The sequence below is a fragment of the Cupressus sempervirens genome, chromosome 11, assembly GCF_028749045.1.
Source record: "Cupressus sempervirens isolate cs-2001-9-10 chromosome 11, ASM2874904v1, whole genome shotgun sequence".
NCBI lineage: Eukaryota > Viridiplantae > Streptophyta > Pinopsida > Cupressales > Cupressaceae > Cupressus > Cupressus sempervirens.
This window is the reverse complement of record NC_143128.1, coordinates 841,687,760-841,711,351: the sequence shown is the minus strand read 5'-3', so window position 1 is coordinate 841,711,351 and position 23,592 is coordinate 841,687,760. Positions and strand designations below refer to the sequence as shown.

Below are 23,592 nucleotides of genomic sequence, written 5' to 3'. Positions count from 1 at the left end.
ATACACCACTTTTCCCATAGTCAAGTTTTAATTTCACAAATATTACTTTAAGAAATGTTATTTTTATGTTATATTAAATCCATCACATTAGTGTAATACCCCAAAATTGGCTTATTGCCATTATACCAATTCTGGTCTATTCTGATCAATCCTAAGACCTATTTTAATAGGCAATTCTTATTCTGCTACTTGCTACTTGACTTAATTGTCAAATGCTTAAAACCCTAATCTGCATTAATCAGACTCTTTATTTAATTCCTAAAGTATTCACTCATATTAGTCACATTAAACCTATTGATTAAAATTTAATTTAATTATTAAGTATTTATACTTTAATTAAATTAAATTGTCACCTAAGGCTAATGTACTAAAGAATTAAAAATATTCAATTTAATAATTATGCTCACTTTAATTAATTGAATGTGATTATTCAATTAAATGAAAAAGATATTTATGAGGTCATATCTCACTTTATTAAATTAAATAATATCTTTAAAATCTTCTCTTCAGTTCCAAAATGGAAACTCTAAGTGAATTAGCTCTTGAATTGGAATTAATCTAGTTAACTTGTTCTCACACTCATGAAAAGCTCAATTAACTCCCCTTTCTTAAGGAAGTTTCCTTTTTTAACTGAATCTTCTCTTTGATCTTAACTATCCATCTAAATTGATCTCAACTATTGAAGAATTTTAGGATTTCTATTTAAGAGACCCTCAATTCTTTGTTTGAGAAGGATGAATTGAATAGACGTCGAATTGCTGCTGCATTTTGCACTCACATAGCTCATTGCCATCTTTCATACATTTCTTAGATTAAATTCATATAGCTTAGAAATGCATACATTTAGCTTAATTTTTTTATATGTTCTTAGATTAAAATGTATTTCTCATTCTAGAATACTTTTCATATCTATCTAGATTAATTGCATTTCTTCAAATCCTTCATTCTTAGAGGGTATGGTTGCCTACATCTTGCATCCAAGGATATTTAATAGGCAAAATCCCTTTAGATAGAAGGCAATAGGTCACCTTGCTGGACTATTCTTGGGTGAACAATCTCATGTTCATTCTAGGATGAATCTGCAAATAAGGACCATGCTGAAGTGTGTGTGTTAACAGAGGCCCACATTTTTGCGCATACATTTTTGGCGCCCACCATGGGGCTGAGAAAATCAATTTCTCAAGCTTTCTCTGCATTTTTAAATTAATTTTCAAGGTCTCTATCCATACAGTTTCGTATAGATTCTAGAATCTTCACGTGAGATAATCCATTTTTGCACAAGGATTTTGAATTCTCACACGAAGATTCTTTTTGGTTCGTGCGAGAAAGTGCCCAAGCACGCAAGTCTTCATGTGGCACCTTATTTCTTCATGCAGGCCATAAAAGGATTTCACATGGTTCTGCTAGAGATCTTGTAATAGCAGCCTCTTTTTCAAGCATTTTTACTTTGCAATTTACTCGATTTCCTTAACGTACTTTTCTTGGAATCTATTTTTCTTTGTTTCTCTCTTTTTTTTGCTACAGCTTAACTGTTGTTTGCAGGATGATTTGTCAAAGACTCCTTATAAAACCCACTCAAACATGGACTAACTGTGTGCTTGTAGAATGATTATCAAAGATACATTTGTTAAAGACTATACTTAAAACCACAAAACAATGTGTCTTCTTTTCTTTCTTTCCAAACTAGATCAAATAGGGCTTGTGAACTTCTTAGGGTACAAGACAAAAGAATAGGGGATTATGCTCTTCACCACTTGGAGGTCATGACCAAGGGTGAATAAGAAACCTAGAAACTTCCAAAAGATGGCATTTTGAGGGAGGCAAACAGCTTAGTGGTTTTCCAGTGCTTGTTCTCTTCTATGATAAGATGATGATTTTCTTTTAAGGGAATCCAAATTTTTAAGGAAGGATGAGTCTAGATTGATTAATCTAAGTGGGTAATCAATCTATTTTGCATGTTTGGGCGAGGAAATGGGGTAGAGAATTATGCTCTTTCTCCTTGAGGGAAATCATAAACTTAGACCCTTAAATCTAGATCACCAGTCCATGTCAATCCTTTAGAGGTCCTACCAAAGTGATCCAACCTCTGGGAACAACACAAGTGAGCACACTCCTTTTGCTAAAGATTCCAACTCACTCTAACAAAGAAGCCTTGTAGAGTGAAAGACTCCAAGGCCAGATTAATTTCTTCTCCTTCACTCACGATATCGTATGTGAAGGAGAGGCTCTGTTTATGCACTGGTCGACATCAGCCCCTGGCTTGCTAAGAAAGTAGTGTGCACTTTCAAATGCTAGTGTGGGCTGCTAGTCTCAACTCTACTTGCAAAGCCACTGGGGATTAATTCAAATGGAAGCCAAGTAAAAAAATTTTAGCTAGAGGCTACCTAGTTCACCTCCGGAAGGAGGCATAATCTTTGTGCAAGGAGAGGGAAGAATCTCTCCTATAGAATTCATCATAGGCATGCTATTGGATGTTTGAAGGTGGTATATGCACTCATCCCTTTCCATAAGGGTTCTTGTTCAACATATAATATTGAGTCCTTTGAATATACCATAAACATAGGCACCCTCTAGGGGGTGACAAGACTATGTGAGGTACATGCATGCGCATAAGATGTGGGACAAAGGTTTTTCCTTCTCTACCAATTTTTCTTTTTAGGGATAAAAGCATGTTTGTTCTTGAGTCATAAACAAGTCCAAAACCATCTACAAAAAACAAAGGTCAAGACTCCCCTATCTTGTCAAGTTGCTTTGTCCTTAGCCAGACTATTTTTGACTACTGCTTGCTTCCCACTATCTTGTTTGAACACATTGCCTTGATTGACTCTTGAAACATTGTCCAAATGTCTTACTGAGTTAACCTTGTTGTCAGTCGAATCAAATTTGTCTAACAAATCTATCCAATCTATCTGAACAGTCTAAAAATCTCTTTGAAATCCAATGCTATTGTCAGTCTGGTCTGCCTTCTAGTGTGAAACTTTTCAAGTCCTCACACGAAATCATTTGGTTTACTACTTTCTCAGGCAGTCTTGTCCAAGTTCTAGCGGGAACATTTGAAATGTTTTCGCAATATCTTATGTCCTCACACAGTCTATGTAACTTTTTCATGTGAGATTTTAATTACTGTCATTGGTTTTTGCGTAATCCTAAGTACTTACTTGTGTAGCCTGCAAAAGTTCCTCGTGCGAGATCTTGTGTTAGCAGTTCTAGCTTTGATATGTTTTTAGCTATTTGCATCCTATATGTTGTCCTTTTTTGCATTAGTTTACTGCCCTCTATCTATGAATAGTCCTAAAAAATGGCACTTTCCTTAGCTGAAGATTGGTGTCTTGTACTTTGACTAGTCTTGTCTCTTGAGTGGTCTTTATCTTCATCCTTTAATGCTTGTCATGCTTCATATCACATTGGTCATAACCTTTGGCTATTCTAGCCTGTAAATCAGACCATTTGTGCCTTAGTGGACAACATTCTTACTTTTATCTTATCCTTTTTGAGACTTAGTCCTAGTGTAGTCCTTGTCTAGGTTCTTGCCTTTTGTCCTTGTCTATGACTATCGCAACAAGGAGCGGCAACATGTTTTATCCTCTTCGACTTAGGTGAGGTCATGCTAGGTGTCATAATTGTGGAAGAGGTTTCTTACCTTTTTTTGCACAGTCTACATCTAATTCATCTAGTGAGGCATCTTCATGATCTCCCTCACCTATTAGGTCACCTTGAGTTCAACGAACATTTTCCATAAACTTGCAACAAACTAGGAATCCTTTGTATCAAGAGGATACTGAGACAGGTAGAGATCTTATATCCCCAAACATGATATCTAGCTCCTTTTTCAAAGGAAATTTTGAAAAAAAACATACTGAAACTAAACACATTCCTACAATGACTAATCGTGAGCCTAAACATGGTAGTCATAGTAGATATCAAGAACCACCTAGGAATGACAAAGAGAAAGAGAAAGACCATGACACTAATGAGGAACAAGAATTGCTAGAAATACTCCCTAAACACACAGAAAAATGTCAAAGAGACAAATAAATTTCAAAAGGTCATGGGAATCCTGCTCAACGAAGAGAAAGAAAAATATTTTCTCAAACTTTCCCAAGAGGGAGCAAAGTTCCCCTCTCATTTCAATGTGGAAACTATTATCACACCTGAAGAAGAAACTGAGACTTTTAAACTCCAAAAGAAATTGAAAATTATGCAAGACCAATTGGCTTAGATGATGCATGAGAAAGAGAAACCCACAAAAACATACACATTGAATGCTCTTTGTCCATTCCCATTTGACAAAAGTGTTAACATGCTACCTTTCCCACAAGGCGTAGAGCTACCTAAGTTCAACAATTACTTTGGTACCAATGATCCCCAAGATCACTTGTGGGAATTTATTGCTTTGTCTATGGAGTTTATACATGATCAAACATACCTCATGCATTTATTCCCTAGAAGCCTAGGTGGTTAGGCTTTAGAGTGGTTTTCACATTTACCTTCTGGTATTAAGATGTTTGATGAAATTGCCAATTTATTTGTTGAGCAGTATTCTCATAACATTCAACATCCTATCAACATTCAAGATTTATGCAACCTTAAGTAGAAAGTTGGAGAACCTTTTCTCACATTCCTCTAATGGTGCAGACAACTATAGACTAAGTATTCCCACAAAATTCTAGAAATTGAGAAGCTTGACATTTTCACTGATAACCTCCTACCTGATTTTGGATATAGAGTCCAACTTCAAGGTCCATGTACCTTTGAAGACATGATCACATAGGCTATTTGTATTGTGGAATTTGTGATCAAGAAAGGTGAACTCACTCTTTAGAGGGACATAAAACAAGGTTCCACTTCCAATAGGGATAAAACCAAACCTGTCAACAAGAACCAAGAAATTGTACATGATGAAGTTGTTGACAATGTCACCCCCAAACCTGCTAAAGTGGCATTTAATCTCACAGATGGCCTCAAAGTGGCCAAAAACACTGAGAAACCTCCTCCTAACAACAAGACATCTAGGAACAAACCAAGAAACTCATGGGCTACATGCCCCAAGTGAGAGTATACACCCTTGGGAGAACCTTTGGATGTGGTTTACAAAACATTGCTACAAAATAAGCTTATTTCACCAATGGACAATCTTTGTCCCTATGATCCACAACCATGTCCACCATGGTGGAATGAAACCTCATTCTATGAGTATCACCAAAATAAGGGACACAAAACTAGCAACTACATAAACTTGTGCCATAAAGTCCAGGACATGATTGATGCTGGCGATCTTGTGGTAGATGGACATAACAAAAACTCAAATCAAAAGGCATTCAAAGAGCCTTTCCCAACCTATGAAAAAGGAGAGACTTTGAAACCACAACCCAACAACAAGTTCAACTATGCATATTGAATTGATGACAATGTGATCAACATGGTTGAACCTATGGATTCTGAATACTGCGACATTATTACCATTATAGGAAAACAAGATAATGGCAAACCCAAGACACCATTTGTCTTGAGGGGCCCTACCCCCAACACAATGGATAATAAACCTTTGCAACACTGTACTAATGCTGTCACTTGCTCTCATGCCAAGTTGGTGCTCAAAGGCCCTACGCCTTCTACTTTTGATCTTGAACAACACAAAGACAAAGCCCTTATTGGTCCGTCTAGAAAAGGTGCAAAACCCATAACAAACCTAGTGGGAACCAATTATAGTGTTCTCAATAAATTGAAATGAACTAATGCTCAAATTTCCATCTTTGAGCTACTTAAAATCTCACCTTCTCACAGGAAAATTTTGGACAAAGCCCTCACCGAGGAAAATGTTCCTCAAGATCTTGATCTTGAGAAATTTCAATCCATGGTAGGTTACCTTACCTTGCCCTATCTTGTGACCTTCTTCAAGGAGAATGATAACTCACTGAGTCACCCACACAATCAACCACTACACATCAAGGTTATGATCAATTAGACATGTGTTCAATAGGTACTCATTGATAATGGTGCTGGCATGAATATTGTCTCTGTTATTCTCCTTAGACAATTGAATTATTTTAAGGACTCTATTGATCCTCGATGTAAGATCACTATCAAAGTGTATGACAAAGTGGAATGAAAGTCTCTAGGTCTTGTGGTTTTACCCATCATGTCAGTCCTATAGAAAGGGACATCACTTGTCAAGTGCTTGACATTCCCTTGGCTTAAAACATTCTATTAGGACAGACATGAGATGCATGTTGTGCTATCCACATACCACCAATGCATCAAGTTCCCATTTCATGGCTCCGAAGTTACTATTCCTGCCACTACTAGCTATACTTGCAATATGCTCAAGGCTGTTGAAACTTTCATCCCTACTAACCATGAATCCACTGATTATCATGACAATAAGCTAAAACAAATTGAGTAGTCATTCAAACTAAAAGAAACTGGCATGGGAGAGTATCACATTGAACTAGTGCTATCATTGACATCTCTTCTATAATCTCCTCATAATTATGGGAGACCCTTAGAGGAAAAGAAGCCATTCATTGTGACACCTCAGACCAAGTATAATGGAACTTTTGTTAAGGCTACAATGCTCCTAGAGGATGAAAGTGAAAATAGAGCCATTACAACATAGATTTATAGAGAAGAGGCTCCAATAGACTTAACAGACAAAGCTCGAGAAATCACTCCTAAGAAATATGTGCCTGGTCTTAGGCTTATGAAGCATTTTGGTTACAAGGGAACTGGCCCTATTGGATGTAATAATAATGGCCTAATTGATCCTATTAAAGCAATAACTTGAAGTAATAGTGATACAACTGGCCTAAGATTTAAGAAGGTTCCTTTCCATTTGGGACCAAATAAATTGATACCAACACTTGAGAGTTCATTTGGAAACGAGTCACAAGCTGAGTCAGATACTCAAGAGGAAGAATCTGATGATGAGGATTCCTATCCTCATCTATTCCTCATGATCTCACTAAATTCTTCATTGAGCCAGATGACTTTGTGCCATGAGTTAGCACTGTGGATGATACTAGTGACTCTTTTGAGAACAATACTGAACAACTCAAATATCATTCAGAAAAGGGAAAATCTAGTCAGTCATTCCATATTGAGTATTTGTGTAAGAACCCAAAGGATAAAGGTGAGTATGTCCCTATCATTATTGGGGAGTTCTATAGTCTCTCACCATGTAGCACTGACTCTAAGGAATATGATTTTGACTCTCTTTTAGAAGCGACTATCGATAAAGACATTGACCAAGTGCATGTCTATGAAAACCAAATCAAAGCAAGTGAAATGTCTAGGGTTAGGTCGCATGGGTCTGATCCAACTAGTGTCCTAGAGTCGTCAATTGCTGACGTTCCTACTCAGAGGCATTTGAACACATTTGTGGATGAGGTCACCATAGGTCTTGAATTTTTGGTCCAAGCACTTAATGACTATACTATGAACACAATTTGAACCAGCCACCACTCTCTCACTCACACATCTTGAGCTTATAGACTGGAACCCTAATGCATCTAGCAAAGTCCCCACATTCCAGAATGACTATGCTCTCACCTATTACCTAAACGCTATCGAACTTGTAACATCTTCCACTAATGAGTAGAGTGTCAACATAACTGAGGTTGATATCAAATATCTTAGTCATACAATTAAAAAGAAAAAATGCAAAAGGTCCGATGGTGAAAACCACATTGTGGCAGTATCAGAACCCAAAAAAGTAAAAACAAAAGACATATCCAAGGGTGAAAACCTCTCTGAGGTGCCTGCAGATGAGATATTTGATGCACTTCCTAGTCCCTTTTAGGAGAGATAATCAGTGTTGATAGAGCCAACATAGCCAATTAACCTGGGCACTAAAGAACATCCTCATATGATACATCTGGCACTAAAGAATTCATTTCCTTTTTCAAAGAAAAGAAAAGAAAATTTTCTTGGACATACTCTGACATGCTAGGACTGGATCCTAATCTTATCATGCATCACTTGTCCATAGCACTAGGCATCAAACCAATTAAATAGAAGCTTCAGAAAATGCATCCTCATGTTGCATTGCTCATCAAAGTAGAACTGGAGAAACTTCTAAAAGCTAGTTTCATCAAAGTAATTGTTTATGCTGAATGGATATCCAATATTGTTCCAGTTTCCAAGCATGATAAATCTACCAGGGTTTCTACTGACTTCCATGATCTTAACTTGGGATGTCCTAAAGATGACTTTTTGCTTCCTAATATTGATATGATAGTGGACATGACAGCTAGCTGTGAGATGTACTCACTTATGGATGGGTTTGCTGGATACAATCAGATAAAAATTGTGCTAGAAGACCAGGAGAAAATGGCTTTCACATGTGCATGGGGAACCTTTTGTTGGAATGTAATGCCATTTGGCTTGAAGAATGTTGGTGCTACATATCAGTGGGTTGTTACTACAATTTTCCATGATATGATGCATAAGACCATGGAAGATTGCATTGATGATACCTTGGTCAAAAGTGCTAAATGCAATATTCATCTACAAGATTTGGGGCCCATCCTAGATCGTATGCAAAAATTTAGTCTTCGACTCAATCCTAAGAAATGTACATTTGGTTTCACATCAAGAAAGTTGTTGGGATACATCATTTTTGCAAAAGGAATTGAGGTATTTCCAAAGAAAGTAGAAGCAATAATGAACATGCCACCACCTCAAAAAATTAGTCAGATAAGAGGACTACAGGGAAGCCTCCAATCTATTCGCAGGTTTATCTCACAATTGGTAGATAGATCACAACCCTTCACAAAGACCTTACATAAGGGTGTAAAATTTAATTAGAGCCAGGATTGTGAGCAAAGCTTAACACATATCAAATAGTATCTTGTCAATCCACCAATCCTAATGCCTCCTATCCATGGGAAGCCTTTTCTTTTATACATTTTAGCAACTCAAATGTCTCTAGGAATCCTATTGGCTCAGGAAGATAATGACAACAAAGAGAGGGCTATTTATTACTTGAGCCAGACACTGATCTCTTATGAGAAGAACTATAGCATTATTGAAAAAGCTTGCTTAGCAGTTGACTTTGCTTCCTAGAAGTTGAGACACTACATGCTTGCCCACACTACATGACTTGTGGCTAAAATAGATCCACTAAAGTACTTTCTCAGTAAGGCAGCTCTCATAGGAAGATTGGCTAAATGGGTTATGATACTCAATGAGTTTGAAATCCAATACATTGAATGCAAGGCTATCAAGGGACAAGCAATTGTAGATCAGCTGGCCGATGCACCCATATAGAGTCTTCTGCCAATGAACATTGATTTTCTAGATGAGTCAATTCTGACACTCACGCATCGCACATGGGTTATGTTCTTTAATGGGTCCTTCACACAACAAGGATCAGGTGCTAGATTATTCTTTATTACACCATAGAGATACTCATTGCCCGAAGCATATAAGATTCTATTTCCTTGTACAAACAACATTTTTGAATACTAGGCTTTGATCAATGACATGAAAATTGTGGCCAAATGGAGAGTGGATCAATTAGACATCTTTGGTGACTCTCAGCTTGTCATTAACTAGGTTAATGATGTGTACCAAACAAAGGATGAGAAACTAATTCCTTACAAGTGCATGGTTAATTACTTAAAGAAGTATTTTGCACACATCACCTTCCAACAAGTTCCACTAGTAGATAATAAAGCAGTTGATGCCATGGCTACTTTGGCTTCCCTGCTACAGAGGCCTAAAAATGACCTCTGACATGAATTCTTGGTGGAAGTGTTACACTACCCAGCCTATGACACCCTTGGTTCCAAGATGATCTATTCTATTGTTGGACAAGAATCATCGCGCTACCATCACATTTATTCCTATCTCTGCAATCAAACCATTCCAAAAGGTCTGACCCAGAATGAGAAATGTTACCTAATCTGTAATGCTTCGCATTATGTCATTATTGCTGATGATCTATATAGGAGAGGTCTTGATGGAACACTCCTTAGGTGTTTAGAACCTAAAGAGTCCAATGTTTACTACTTGATGTTCACAAGGGCATTTGCATATCTCACTCCAATGGCTTGACACTAGCTCATAAACTCCTTAAAGCTGGTTACTATTGGCCTAAAATGGAGCAAGAGGCTATCGAGTATGCTAGATCTTGAAAGCAATGTCAGCTATATGGGAACCTAATCCATGCTCCAGCTAGAGAGTTGATTCCCTCTACTACAACATGGCCATTTCAACAATGGGCCTTTGACTTGGTGGGATAGATCAACCCAACCTCCTCTAATGGACATAAGTTCATTATCATGGCTACAAATTACTTCATGAAGTGGGTAGAGGCAGTACCTCTCACAATCACCGATGGAAAAACTATAGCATTTTTTTATCACAAACTACATCATCTACATATATGGTGTACCATCCTCAATCATTTTTGATAATGGAGGACAAATCAAGAACAAAGACCTCAAGGAACTATGCAAGAAATTTAAAATCACACAACATTGGTCTTCCATTTATTACCCCCAGGGAAATGGCCAGGCTAAGGCATCCAATAAGGTGACCATCAAAATTCTTCATCACACAGTCAAAAAATCAGGGAGAGACTGACATCTCCAAATTAATCTAGCCCTATGGGCGTATAGGGCAAGCATTAGAACTCCAATGGGCATGAATCTCTTTTCTTTGGTGTATGGAGCGGATGTTGTGCTTCCAATAGAGGTTGAGATTCCTATCTTGAGAATCTCTATGAAGGGCCTTATTACTGATGATGACTATAGGATAGCTCAACTTCAATAGCTTGTGTTACTGGATGAATGTCAACAAGTGGCATGTGATCATTTATGAGCATATCAACAATGAATGTCAAGAAGCTACAATGGGAGGGTCAAGCCACGTGACTTCTAGCTACGTGATCTTTTCCTAAGAGAGAACCCTAAGAATCATTATCAATGAGTCCAAAAAGGAAAGTTTGAACCAAACTGGCTCAGTCCTTACATCATTACTACACTATATGGATCTGGTGCTTACCAGCTTTCCATAACTGAAGGAGAAGTGCTTAAAGAACTTGTCAACACTCTCCACCTAAAGTGGTTTTACAGTTGATCTGATATCAGTAGCTCTTTGTACATATCTATATGTCCAAAAAAATTTGTTACCCTAGTGAAAACCTAGCAATAGGCACCTTGGTAACACCTAAAAAAATTGAAAAAAATAAAAAATACAAAAAAATACAAAAAGAGAAAAATACAAAAAAAATTGAAAAGAAAAAGGTTCCATTGATGAAAAATTGTAAACATGCATCATGGTAGCAAAAAAAGGAAAATCCTACCATGAAGGTGGAAGCCTGGTAAATAGGTGCCTCTTGTTCCCAATCCTCCTTCTTTTAGTGCATCTTCTAGCTATTTTGTACAGCCACTTTCATGCTTCTGCTTTCCTACTTTGGTTTCTTGCTTTCGCTCATGTATCCATGGATTGAGTCTTGTCACAGCTTGGGGGCATTCCCCTTTAGTGTCACTCTTTTTGAGACTCTCCTCATAGAATCTCCTTCACGACAATCACTAGTGGTCCTCACTACGTCTACCTACTATCACCAGTGTCACTTGTTCTCAAGATTCACCTTGTCGAATCTCTTTCGCAACAGTCACCAGTTGTTTTAGCTATGTCTGCCTACTATTGCTTGGGTCATGCCTCTAGATTCCTTTATGGAAGATCTCTCTTGTGCTAGTCACTAGTCATCCTAGCTTTGTTTGTCTCCTATCACTCAGTCCTCCTAGGTTTTCCACCTTGAAGTTTCCTCTTTAACTACAGTCACTAATCATTCTGACTGCGTTTGCCTACTATTGTCAACCTACTAAAGAGATTTCTTTCAAACATGTTTTGGACACTGAAACTTGACATCAATCCCATGATAAATAATGATTTCAAAATGACATACTTGTTTGGATATGCTAAGCTTTTTCTTTTTTTGATTTGTTTTTGCTTTATCATGTCCCTTTGAGCAACTCGATGATGTCATTTTTGATTAGAGAAGTAATGAATGGGGCATGATCTTTTCTTTGCTTTCTATTTGTAGTTTAGTTCCAATTAGTTGACATATTCCTATGAGAGAGGTGTCCACTATAAGAGCCTCCATCTTGCATTGTATGGCTGGGTGTACCTTGACTCCTTTTATATGAGTGCATCAATAATGTTGGTACTTCTCCTTGTCTATTGGAGTGAACTCTTCATGCTACAGTATATACTAATACTTGTTCTCTTAAGTGAACATACGGGTCACTCCAAGTATACCTAGCACATTTCTATCTCAGGTTACAAATTCAAGGGTCATTGTGGACATAATACTTACTAAATACTGAGCATGAGATGAATCTCTTGTGTGTTTGGTGTGCTTGTCATGCAAGCAACATTCTGATCATCCTAGTGTTTATGCTTTGATGCTTATGTTAACTTGCTATATTAAAAGGGACAAATGTTTTGGTCATTCTGGCTTCTTGTGCCTCGAATGCTTACATTTAATCCCAAAAAACCTATGACATATGTCCTATTCATATTTCCATGATTGCAAACACAGTGGTAGTTGCATTTAATATAGTCTTGCATTACATAGTTCACTTGCATAAGTACATGATTCAGTTGTGATCCTATCTTTATTCTCCATGATGGGGGATTGGGGGTCTCTTCAAACGTATCTAAATTCTCCACGATTGCACAAGCATTTGGTTTTTTGGTTTGTGCTCCTCGATGGAATACTTGTCACTGTCAAGCAAAAACACACAACACTACATGAGATGTCAGTTCATTTCCATATGCATTGCATCCATATACTCATACTATCTACTCTATATAATCACATCACATCACATCAAAATACATATGCATCCATAACACATAACACATGCATCTCATAATCATCAAATAACACCAAGGTAAAATGGACATAGAAAATGATGTGTACATAGTGATACTAGGCTCAAAATCTCATATATATATATATATATATATATGTGTGTGTTTGTACAAAAAAATGGGCACTACTCAAGTGCTATCAATCAAATGGTACAAAATGGTGCTAGCACACCAATTGATGCATAGCCATGTATGGAAATCAAAAATCAAGAACATATCATCTAACTCTATCCTGTGCCTTCATCATTGGGAGGAGCAAGTGGAGGAGGAGGTGGTGGCATGTCAGGTTTGGTAGGAGGTTGTGCACCCCTAGACTCATGAGCATACTGAGAGAATCGCTAAACCTGTAGAGCCTCATCTGGCACCACTGTGGAGTATGCTGCGTAATAATAGGCTGCTCGAGCTGCTTGATATTGGACCTCATCTTGAAACATCTCTATCATCTGCTTGGTAGTCTATACTCTCTCTCAAATGATCAATCTCTTGATCTCACTCTACAACCTGTGCATCTCTGAAAGCTACCTGAATCTGCAAATCTCCCAATTATTGGGAGGCCTGATGAATCCACTCTCGGTAGCATCACATTATGTCCTGTGTCCCAGAAGTAGGCTGATTAGGCATATCCTCATCCATTATCTTAGGTGTTAGCTACTGTGGAGGTGCTTACTCCTGCGGTGGTGCCTGCTACTATGGTGGTACCTACTACTCGATCCTTAGCCTCCATCACTGACCGTGTTCTGCCCTGCTACCTCTAGCCCTTGGATCTAATCTCATCTATCGTGCAGGGATGTCTACCTGCATCACCCTCTATTGCACCTCTAGTAGTGGATCCTATGGTCCCTATAGTGGGGGAGCCTATTGGTACTATGCTAGTACTTGTTGTGGAACTAGCACTACTCTCTCCAAAGGATCTGTGAACCTCAAAAATGGGTGACCAATCAAATGAGCCCGATATCCAGGCCTCACCCCTACATTTGCTATCTTTGGGAGATAGTCCCACAGTGTTGCAACCAAGTTGCACACATCTATCATGGATCTACCTAGATGTAGTCATAGTGGCCATCCCTGCTCTATGTCCCTCGCCAGTCTGGCATAGGCATAGTACTCCTGTGAGATATCCTGTGGATGGCCATACTACCGCCACACCTGTGAAATAATGAGCCTCTCAATTATCTGTGACATCCTTCCCAACAATGGTCATGAGTAGAACATCTAGACCAGATCCCTTAGGGAATCATCCCAATCCTCTGTCTCTAGCTAGGGCCACCATATGATGGAGACTAGGTCATCAAGACATGTCTGTCAGTGCTCTATCTTACCTAGGAAGACCTAGGTAATATGCCCCTGATATCTGCAAATATATGGCTCCATAGGCTCTCGAGCATCCTCATGAATAGGCCTACATATTGGAAGATGCTCCCATGCCCAGATCTATAAGATGTAGACTCTTGTTTCCATAGTCTTCTTCCCATGGAAGACTATCTCATGCATCTCGTGGAACATAAGGGCTAGCATGCACTGACCCCACCCAAATACCTCAAGGGTCTCTACCATCTGGTGAAGCATGACCCCCCAACTACACTTTAAGCCATGATGCCCCCTATCTGGCACTAAAAAACAACTTAGGAAGATCACTAACATTGATGCCAGTCTGTGTGTCTGTCCATATGTGTGCACAAACTCATCCCAACTAATGGCTTGACCCCTTAGTAGCTCTCTCTAGAACATGATTGATAGTGCCTCTGTACCTGCTTGGGGTACCACATCATAAACCACATGTACTCCATGGAAAGGGATCCTTAGTATCCTCCAAATATCCTCTAGGGTGATGGTCATCTCCCCCACTGTCAATTGAAAGGTGTTCATCTTCAAATGGAAATGCTCCACCAAGGTTGTGAGCACACTGTGATTCACTAGCACTGCTAGGATCCGGCATAGAGATGATAGGCCTAACTGCTCAATATGTGCCATGTTAGCAAGATCAAGACTCTGAATCAAAGGTCTGTAAGGTGGGTAATGTGATATGAATGACACATCATCAAAGACATCCTGCACACACAACAAACAATGACAAGCAAATGATCAGTACCAGGTTGAAATGGCAGAACAATACAGATAAAAATGCAAATTTCACGCATGAAAATGAAAATTTCAACTCCACTGTCATAGATTCTTGTGCGAAGATCTCAAGATCTCGTGCAAAGATATCAAAATCTCATGTGAAGTTTCATTTCTTCGTGTGAGAAATCTCTTCATTGGATGAGGAACAAAATTCTCATGCGCAAAGATCAAGCAAGATTTCTCATTCTTCACATGAGAGGTAGGTATCTCCCATGCGAGAAAACCCACTGACTGCACAAAGAAATAGTGGATCCTATTTCTTCACGTGAGAAGAGAATGTCTTCATTTGAGAAAGGATAGTCTCACATGAAGACTAATTTGACCTTCCTAAAATGTGCTAAAAAGTTCAATAAATGACATCAAAATGTGTGAAAATAAAAGTACAAAGCTGGGATATCGATGACTCATCAGAGGTTTGCAGTCTGTCGACTGACTGTATCATCAGGAATGCTCAAAATGATGATTTCACATGTTTACTACCATCTTCCTCTCAGAGCTACTATTCACAAAAGAAAAAATGCACAAATGAATTCAAAATGACACTTTGGACCCTTATATAGGGGTTGACCTAATTTTTGAAAGTGCTCAGATTTGTGTAAAAATCACCCCCTAGCTAATTTGACAATTTTGAATTTGTTTTTGGGATCAAATTTGAAATCTAATGCACCTCAGTGCCCTAAAAATATGCTTTAAAATTTTGGGGACTGACGCAATTGAATGCTTGTGCAATCCAATTTTTTTTGATATTTTAGGATTCTTAGAATTCTTTCAACTTCAAATCCTTCATATTTTAAAAAACCATTTTCGAAATAATAAACTCAAGTCAACTCTGATCAACTATTGGTCAAACTTGGTCTTTTGGACCCCGAAATCACTTTGGATTGACTTCCAATATTCTTCATATCATTCTGATCTCTTCATATTTTCTTCTAATCATTCTCATCCTTTCTACACTCTACTACATCTTGAATTTCTTTTGTCTCTCTTTGTATATTGCTTTAAATCATATTTCTAGTGTGTCATCTTTTGATTTTGCTCCCGAGGGGCTAGGATGATTACATCATTGAATCCTTATTGCTTGAGGCACCTTATGTCCATCTTATGACACCACTAGGGGCATCTTGTTTCACTCTTTCTGGCATCTTTGTCATCTATTTCATCTGGTCATTAGTTGATTATGGGTATCGAGACAATCTAAATCTTGAATCCTAAGGATCAAGCCTTGTTTTGAGAAATTCTATGTCTCATAATTCAATTTTGTTATCTGCTATTAGTCTCAGGTATCTAGATGTTCTATCTGGATCCTTAAAGATTAAGCTTCGTTCTGGAGATAGTTTTTTAAATGCTTGTTTATCTCAGGTATCTAGGTGTTCTATCTAGATCCTTAAAGATTAAGCTTCATTCTAGAGATAGTCTTTTAAATGCTTATCAATCTCAGGTATCTAGGTGTTCTATCTGGATCCTTAAAGATTAAGCTCCATTCTGGAGATAGTCTTTTAAATGCTTATTAAATCTCGAGTATCTAGGTGTTCTATTTGGATCCTTAAAGATTAAGCTTCATTCTAGAGATAGTCTTTTAAATGCTTATCAAATCTTAGGTATCTAGGTGTTATATCCGAATCCCTAAAGGTCAAACTTTTTTTTGAAGGAAACCTTTAAAATGCTTATCAATTTAGGTATCTAGGTGTTTTGCTTGGATTCCCTAGGATCAAGCTCCATTATGGAGATGGTTCTTAAAAGCTTATCAATTGGTCTCTATATCATCAACTTTGGAACCAATCTCATCTTCGCATCATGCTTTCTAAGTTTTCTTTGAATTGAATGTGCTACTTGCACATTCATTCAAAGAGGGGCAAAATGTAATACCCCAAAATTGGCTCATTGCCATTATACCAATTCTGGTCTATTCTGATCAATCCTAAGACCTATTTTAATAGGCAATTCTTATTTTGCTACTCGCTACTTGACTTAATTGTCAAATGCTTAAAACCCTAATCAGAATATTGACTCATATTAGTCATATTAAACCTATTGATTAAAATTTAATTTAATTATTAAGTATTTATACTTTAATTAAATTAAATCATCACCTAAGGCTAATGTACAAAAGAATTAAAAATATTTAATTGAATAAGTATGCCCACTTTAATTAATTGAATGTGATTATTCAATTAAATGAAAAAGGCATTTATGAGGTCATATCTCACTTTATTAAATTAAATAATATCTTCAAAATCTTCTCTTTAGTTCCAAAATGGGAACTCTGAGTGAACTATCTCTCAAATTGGAATTAATCTAGTTAACTTGTTCCCACACTCATGAAAAGCTTAGTTAACTCCCCTTTCTTAAGGAAGTTTCCTTTTTTAACTGAATCTTCTCTTTGATCTTAACCATCCATCTAAATTGATCTCAACTGTTGAAGAATTTTAGGATTTCTATTTAAGAGACCCTCAATTCTTCATTTGAGAAGGATGAATTGAATAGACATTGAATTGCTGCTACATTTTGCACTCACATAGCTCATTGCCATCTTTCATACATTTCTTAGATTAAATTCATATAGTTTAGAAATGCATACATTTAGATTAATTTGTTTTATATGTTCTTAGATTAAAATGCATTTGTCATTCTAGAATACTTTGCATATCTATTTAGATTAATTGCATTTCTTCAAATCCTTCATTCTTAGAGGGTCTGGTTACCTACATCTTGCATCTGAGGATATTTAATAAGAAAAATACCTTTAGACAGAAGGCAATAGGTCACCTTGCCAGACTATTCTTGGGTGAACAATCTCATGTTCATTCTAGGATGAATCCACAAATAAGGACCATGTTGAAGTGTGTGTGTTAATAGAGGCCCGCATTTTCATGCATACAATTAGTAGAAAAGGTTAATGTACAAAACATCATCATAAAGTTTTAATGATTATAGATTTTCTAAATAAGTAATTTAATCATTATACATTTATATTGAATATTATTTAATTACTCTTGGATCTTTGAAGAGATTTATTTTATATAATAAATATAAATGCCATAAAATAATTGTAAAATCATTAATTAAATTTAGACATTTTTTTATACTGTTGAAAATGTTTTTAGCTTACTATTTGACAATAAGCAAGTTGCATCAAGAGAAGTTACACTTTTTCAATTTGATTATTTGGTTACCTTCCTTGGTAAGAACTTAGCAATTTATAATTTGTAGTATTGGGATGAATGAATAGTCCAAGTAGGTATTTATTTTTAGTTTTTACAAAGTCTATTGAAATTTTATTTAGTCTAAGAAATATATGATCTTGAGATTGGGGAGAGAGAAAAAAGTGAGAAAATGAGAGGTAGAGAGGGAGAAGTAGATAGTTTTAGATACTAGTGCAGAAAAAATCATGAGATAAAGAGGCAGTGAGAGAATGACGATAGGAACTAACCAAGAAATATAAATGATCCTACTATTTTTTAACTATTTCTTTGTACATTGAATCCTAATTCCCACACTCTTTAATTCATTAGTAGAAATTAACAAATAATGTGTGTGTGTATGTGTGTGTGTGTGTGTGTGTGTGTGTGTGTGTGTGTGTGTGTGTGTGTGTGTGTGTGTGTGTGTGTGTGTGTGTGTATAATTCATATACATTTACATATACATATACAGACACACATATGTGTGTATGTATATTTATATGTATATGTATATGCATATATATAATTTTTTAAATTATAGTAATGAATTGAAGAGGATGGGGATTAGGATTTAATATACAAAGAACTAGGATCAAGAAGACCAACAAACAAAAGGTGTACAAGTTGTTAAGAAGGTATTAGGAACCTTATGTTTGGTGGTCTTCTTGACCCTTAAATCCAACACCTTGTCTGCATCTAGTTGCATCTTGGGAGGTAAGACATAAGGTTCTACATCTTTTCCAACCTTGTTGTTCAGATTAACCTTAGTTAAAGGTCCTTTAAACCTAACCAAGTCTACCACATTGAAGATAGGTGAGATGCTAAAATCATTAGGTAGATCCATGTTGTATGCATTAGCTCCATATTTGGCTAAGATCTTGTAGGGTCCCACTCTCTTCATTTGTAGCATGGAAGGAACTCCCTTCTGCAATCTAGACTTATTCAATTGGAGCATGACATAATCACCTATTTCAAACTAGACATCCTTTCTCTTCTTATCCATCTTAGCCTTTAATTTTTATGTAGTCTCCTATATAGTCCTCTTCAACTTCTCTTGAATCTCTTTCATGATTTGAGTGAAGTCTTCGACATGAATAATGTTGTACTCCATAGCTCCAACATATCTCAGTTCACACACACCCTTTGGTTTCATCCCATAAACAACCTCAAATGGGCTCTTACCCATTGTCTTTCTGACACTATCATTATATGAATACACTTCTTGAGGAATAACCACATTCCATTTTTGACAATATTATTTAGTTGGGCACCTTAACAAGCTACCCAACACATTAGTCACCTCAATTTGGCCATTAGTTTAAGAGTAGTAAGCTAAACCAAACAATAGGTTAGTTCCCAACCCACTCCATAAAGTTTTCTATAAATGGCTCATAAATTTGACGTCTCTATTTGACACAATTCTTATGGGTAGTCCATGGATCCTCATAATATCTTTAAATAATAGATGTGCAATATGGCTAGCATCATGAGTAGTTATACAAGGTATAAAATGACCAATTTTGCTATATATGTCCACCACAACATAGATGCTATCACAATTCTACTTTGTTTTTGTTAACCCTAAAATGAAGTCCATGCTAATACAATCCCATGGTCTATTAGGGACTATTAAAGGTTGGTGCAAACTAGCATTGCTAGCTCATCCTTTTTCTTTCAAGCACACTACACATTGTTCCATATATCTTGTCACATCTCTTAACAAATTTGGCCAATATAAAACCCTTGAACTAGATCCATGGTCTAATTAACATGAAAATGACCACTTAGAATTCTACTATGTTTTTTTGGATAAGGTTCTCTCTCATGGAACCCTTAGAAAAACATAACTAGTTTTATTTAAACAATAATCTACTTTGCAAGGTATAGTCAACAAATTTACTATGAAAATGATTCTAAAAATTAGAACATACGTTATAAGCTTAAGGAAAGTCTTTATCATCCTTGTAGAGGTGCTTGAAACTCTCTATGCCAAAGCTATCTAGTTGAACCTATTGAATGGTCAACATTCTTCTTCTTAGTGCATCTACAACCTTATTCAATTGCCCCTTCTTGTGGTTGACAATGAATGTTAACTCTTGAAGATCTTTCATCCACTTCAAATTTCTATTACTCAACTTTTCTTGTGTATTGATATAGTTAAGGGCTTGGTTGTTAGTAAACATTGTAAATTCTTTGGGTAGAAGGTAATGCCTCCACTTCCTAATAGACTAAACCAAAGCATACAACTCCAAGTCATAAGAATATTATTTCCTCTTGGATTCATTTAATTTTCACTAAGAAGGCTACTGGCCTACCTTCTTGACTTAAGACACCCCCTACTGCTATCCCACTTGCATCACTCTCTAGGGTAAACAGTTTGTCAAAACTAGGTAGTCTAAGGATAGGTTGTGTTGCCACTTTTTGCTTCAACTATTCAAATGCCTTCCCTACTTTAGAGGTTCACCTAAACTTGGTATTCATCCCACCCTTGATGGTATCTAGTAATGGTGCACAAATTCCACAAAATTTCCTAATGAATTTTCTAGAAAATTGAGCTAACCCATGAAAAATTCTTACCTCTATTATTGTGGTAGATGGTATCCAATTTAGGATAGCCAAATTTTTTTCTTAATCCATCTTCAAAGATCCCTTCGATACCACAAATCTCAAATATACAATTTCTTTCTTCAAAAACTCACATTTTTCCAAATTGATTGGCAATAGTTTTTCTTTATGCAACTTCTTTAGCACCATCTCCACATCTTTGAGATGCTCCTCTCTCATTTGACTAAAAATAAGTATATCATCTAGATATACCACCAAAAATCTCCCTCTGTATTCTTTCAACACTTCATTCATGAACCTCATGAGTGTGCTAGGAGCATTTGTGAGCCCAAAAGGTATCACAAGCCACTCATACAACCATCTATGGTCATAATTTTTTTTTTCCATTCATCAGCTTCCTTTATTCTCATCCAATGATAACCACTTTTGATATCTAACTTTGTGAAATATTGAGCCAGTCCAAGACAATCCGTCAAGTCTTCAATTCTAGGTATGGGAAACTTATACCTAATGATGGTCATATTTATGGCCCTTGAATTTATAAAAATTCTCCATTTCCCATCCTTCTTGGATTCCAAAACTATTGATACTACACATGGGATAATGCTCTTCTTTATCAACCCATTATCTAGGAATTCTTGCACTTGTCTAGCTACCTCTTTGTTATGATCTAGAGTAAGCTTATAGGCTACTTTATTTGGCAATGATGCACTAGGTACAAAGTCAATCTAATGACTTATGAAACTTCTATGAGGTAAGGTTTCAAGAGTTCCATCACTGACTATGTCTTTATACTTCACAAATATCTCTTGGATTTAAGATGGTAAATGTTCTTTCTTAGACCTCTCTTCTTCCTTAGGATTGAAAAAAATGAGATACCCTTCACTTCCTTCATGCTTAAGGGAATTGATGAAATTTTTCCCACTACTCAATAATACACTAGGGGTCTTGGATTGTGACTCATCTTCCTCCAATAAGGACTAAATCTTTAAAGTTCTGCCATCTTTCTTGAAAGATATGGAATTCTCTTTTCCATCATAGATAGCACCCCTATCATATTGCTAAGGACTACCCAATAGAAGATGGCATGGACCCATAGGAAACACATTGCAAAGTAGTTTATCTTTGTAGCCTACAATTGAAAAATCAACCCATTTTTGTTCATTCACCAAAACACTCTGCCCTTTGTTCAACCATGTCTCTTTGTATGGTTTAAAATGAGGTATCATTTCTAACTTGAGCTTTTTCACTACCTGTTCTAATATAATGTTATATATGGAGCCTAAAAATACAATAACTTTACACACTTTGCCCAAAATCTTACACCTAATTCTAAAAAGGGCTCTCCTATTCTTGGGTTCATCCTTGACTGGTTGCCTAATCAAAACTCTTTTGAACTTAAAGTTCTCTCCCCTCTTAAATTTAATGTTATCCACCTCAGGTGTCTTAGTACTCATTGTGTCTTCATGAGCATATGCAACCCTCTTTTCATTGCTTGAAGAAGTAAGTTTGTCAGGGAATCTATATCCAGGATGACCTAATTGACCACAAGTCTAACATTTCATACTTGCAAAGTATGAATTACTTCTACCTAATCTTCTCCCTCTACTGGAGCTTCCTTGAGTACCTCTTCCTCTTATATAACCCCCTCTTAGGATAGTTTCATTACCATGCTCGACAAGTTTAGTCTCACCTTGGTTTCTTTGATCATTACCTTTTCCTTGGTATCCACCTCTATGCCCTCTTTGGTCTCTTCCTCTACCTCTACCTCTAAAATTAAAGTCTCCCTTCTTCCTATTATTTTCTTCCACCTTAAGAGCCAATTCATGACACTTCTAGATAGTGGTAGGGGTCTATAGGATTAACTCTTGTTGGATGTTCCACTTTAGTCCACCCAAGTATCTTGCTACCTTAACTGGTTCCTCTTCTTGAATCTTGGAGCTTGGGCATAATTTTTGAAATTCCTCTATTATATAAGAGGCCACATCAAAGTATTTTTTCTTCATATATTGACTCTTTCTATGTAATTATACTTCATAATCTTCTAGCAGATAAATTTCCTTTACTATAGTCACCATAACATTCTAGTTAGCTATTGGCTTTTTACCCACTCTGACCCTTTCATCTTGCATGTATTTCCACCATGTCAATGCTGACCCTCTTAGTCTTGATTTTACAACTTTTACTTTTTGTGTCTTTGTAAAACCTTCACACTCAAAATGTTTTTCCATCCCCTCAATCCATTCCATCGATGTATCAATGTCCATCCTTCCACTAAGCAATGTGATTCCTTCTGGGGCTTTTCCTCCTAGTTCCTTGATTTCTTTCAAGAATGGTTCCTCATTCAATGGAGGGTTTGGTTTAGGAACAATGTCTTCCTCATCAATCTTTTCCATACCCCTGTCACTTATTTTACCTCTATTGTCTTTATTTTTAGCTTTCTCAACAACCTCTTCTAGCTTTGTCTTCATTTCATCTAGGGCTTCTTCAAGGAGTCTATTTATCTCCTTTTTCTCACTCATTTCTTTGGCTAACTTTACTTTAGTCACCATTATTGTCTCGCCTATAGATTCTTCATTCTAAAATATCTAACCACAAGCCCAATATTTTGGATCTCTGTACCACCCTGATGTAAGGAAAAATATTGCTCAAAACCTACCTTCTCTTAGGGTCTTCTCTAGGCTAGTTCTCTAGCCTTTCAAGGTTCTTCCTCTAACTCTAGTTCTAGAGGATTCTATTCATAATCCTTCACCTCTTCAATTTGTCAACACCAATAATGAAACCAACATAACTATGTATTCTTCACTTAGTGGCTTTTTGCATCATCCATGCCTAATCAAAC

At 36.7% G+C, this 23,592-nt stretch overlaps 1 pseudogene; it reads right to left on the bottom strand.

The window, feature by feature from the left end:
* LOC149532174 (UDP-glycosyltransferase 86A2-like) overlaps positions 1-23,302 on the bottom strand; it is a 31,940-nt pseudogene extending 8,638 nt beyond the window's left edge.
* Positions 23,303-23,592: the final 290 nt, after the last annotated feature.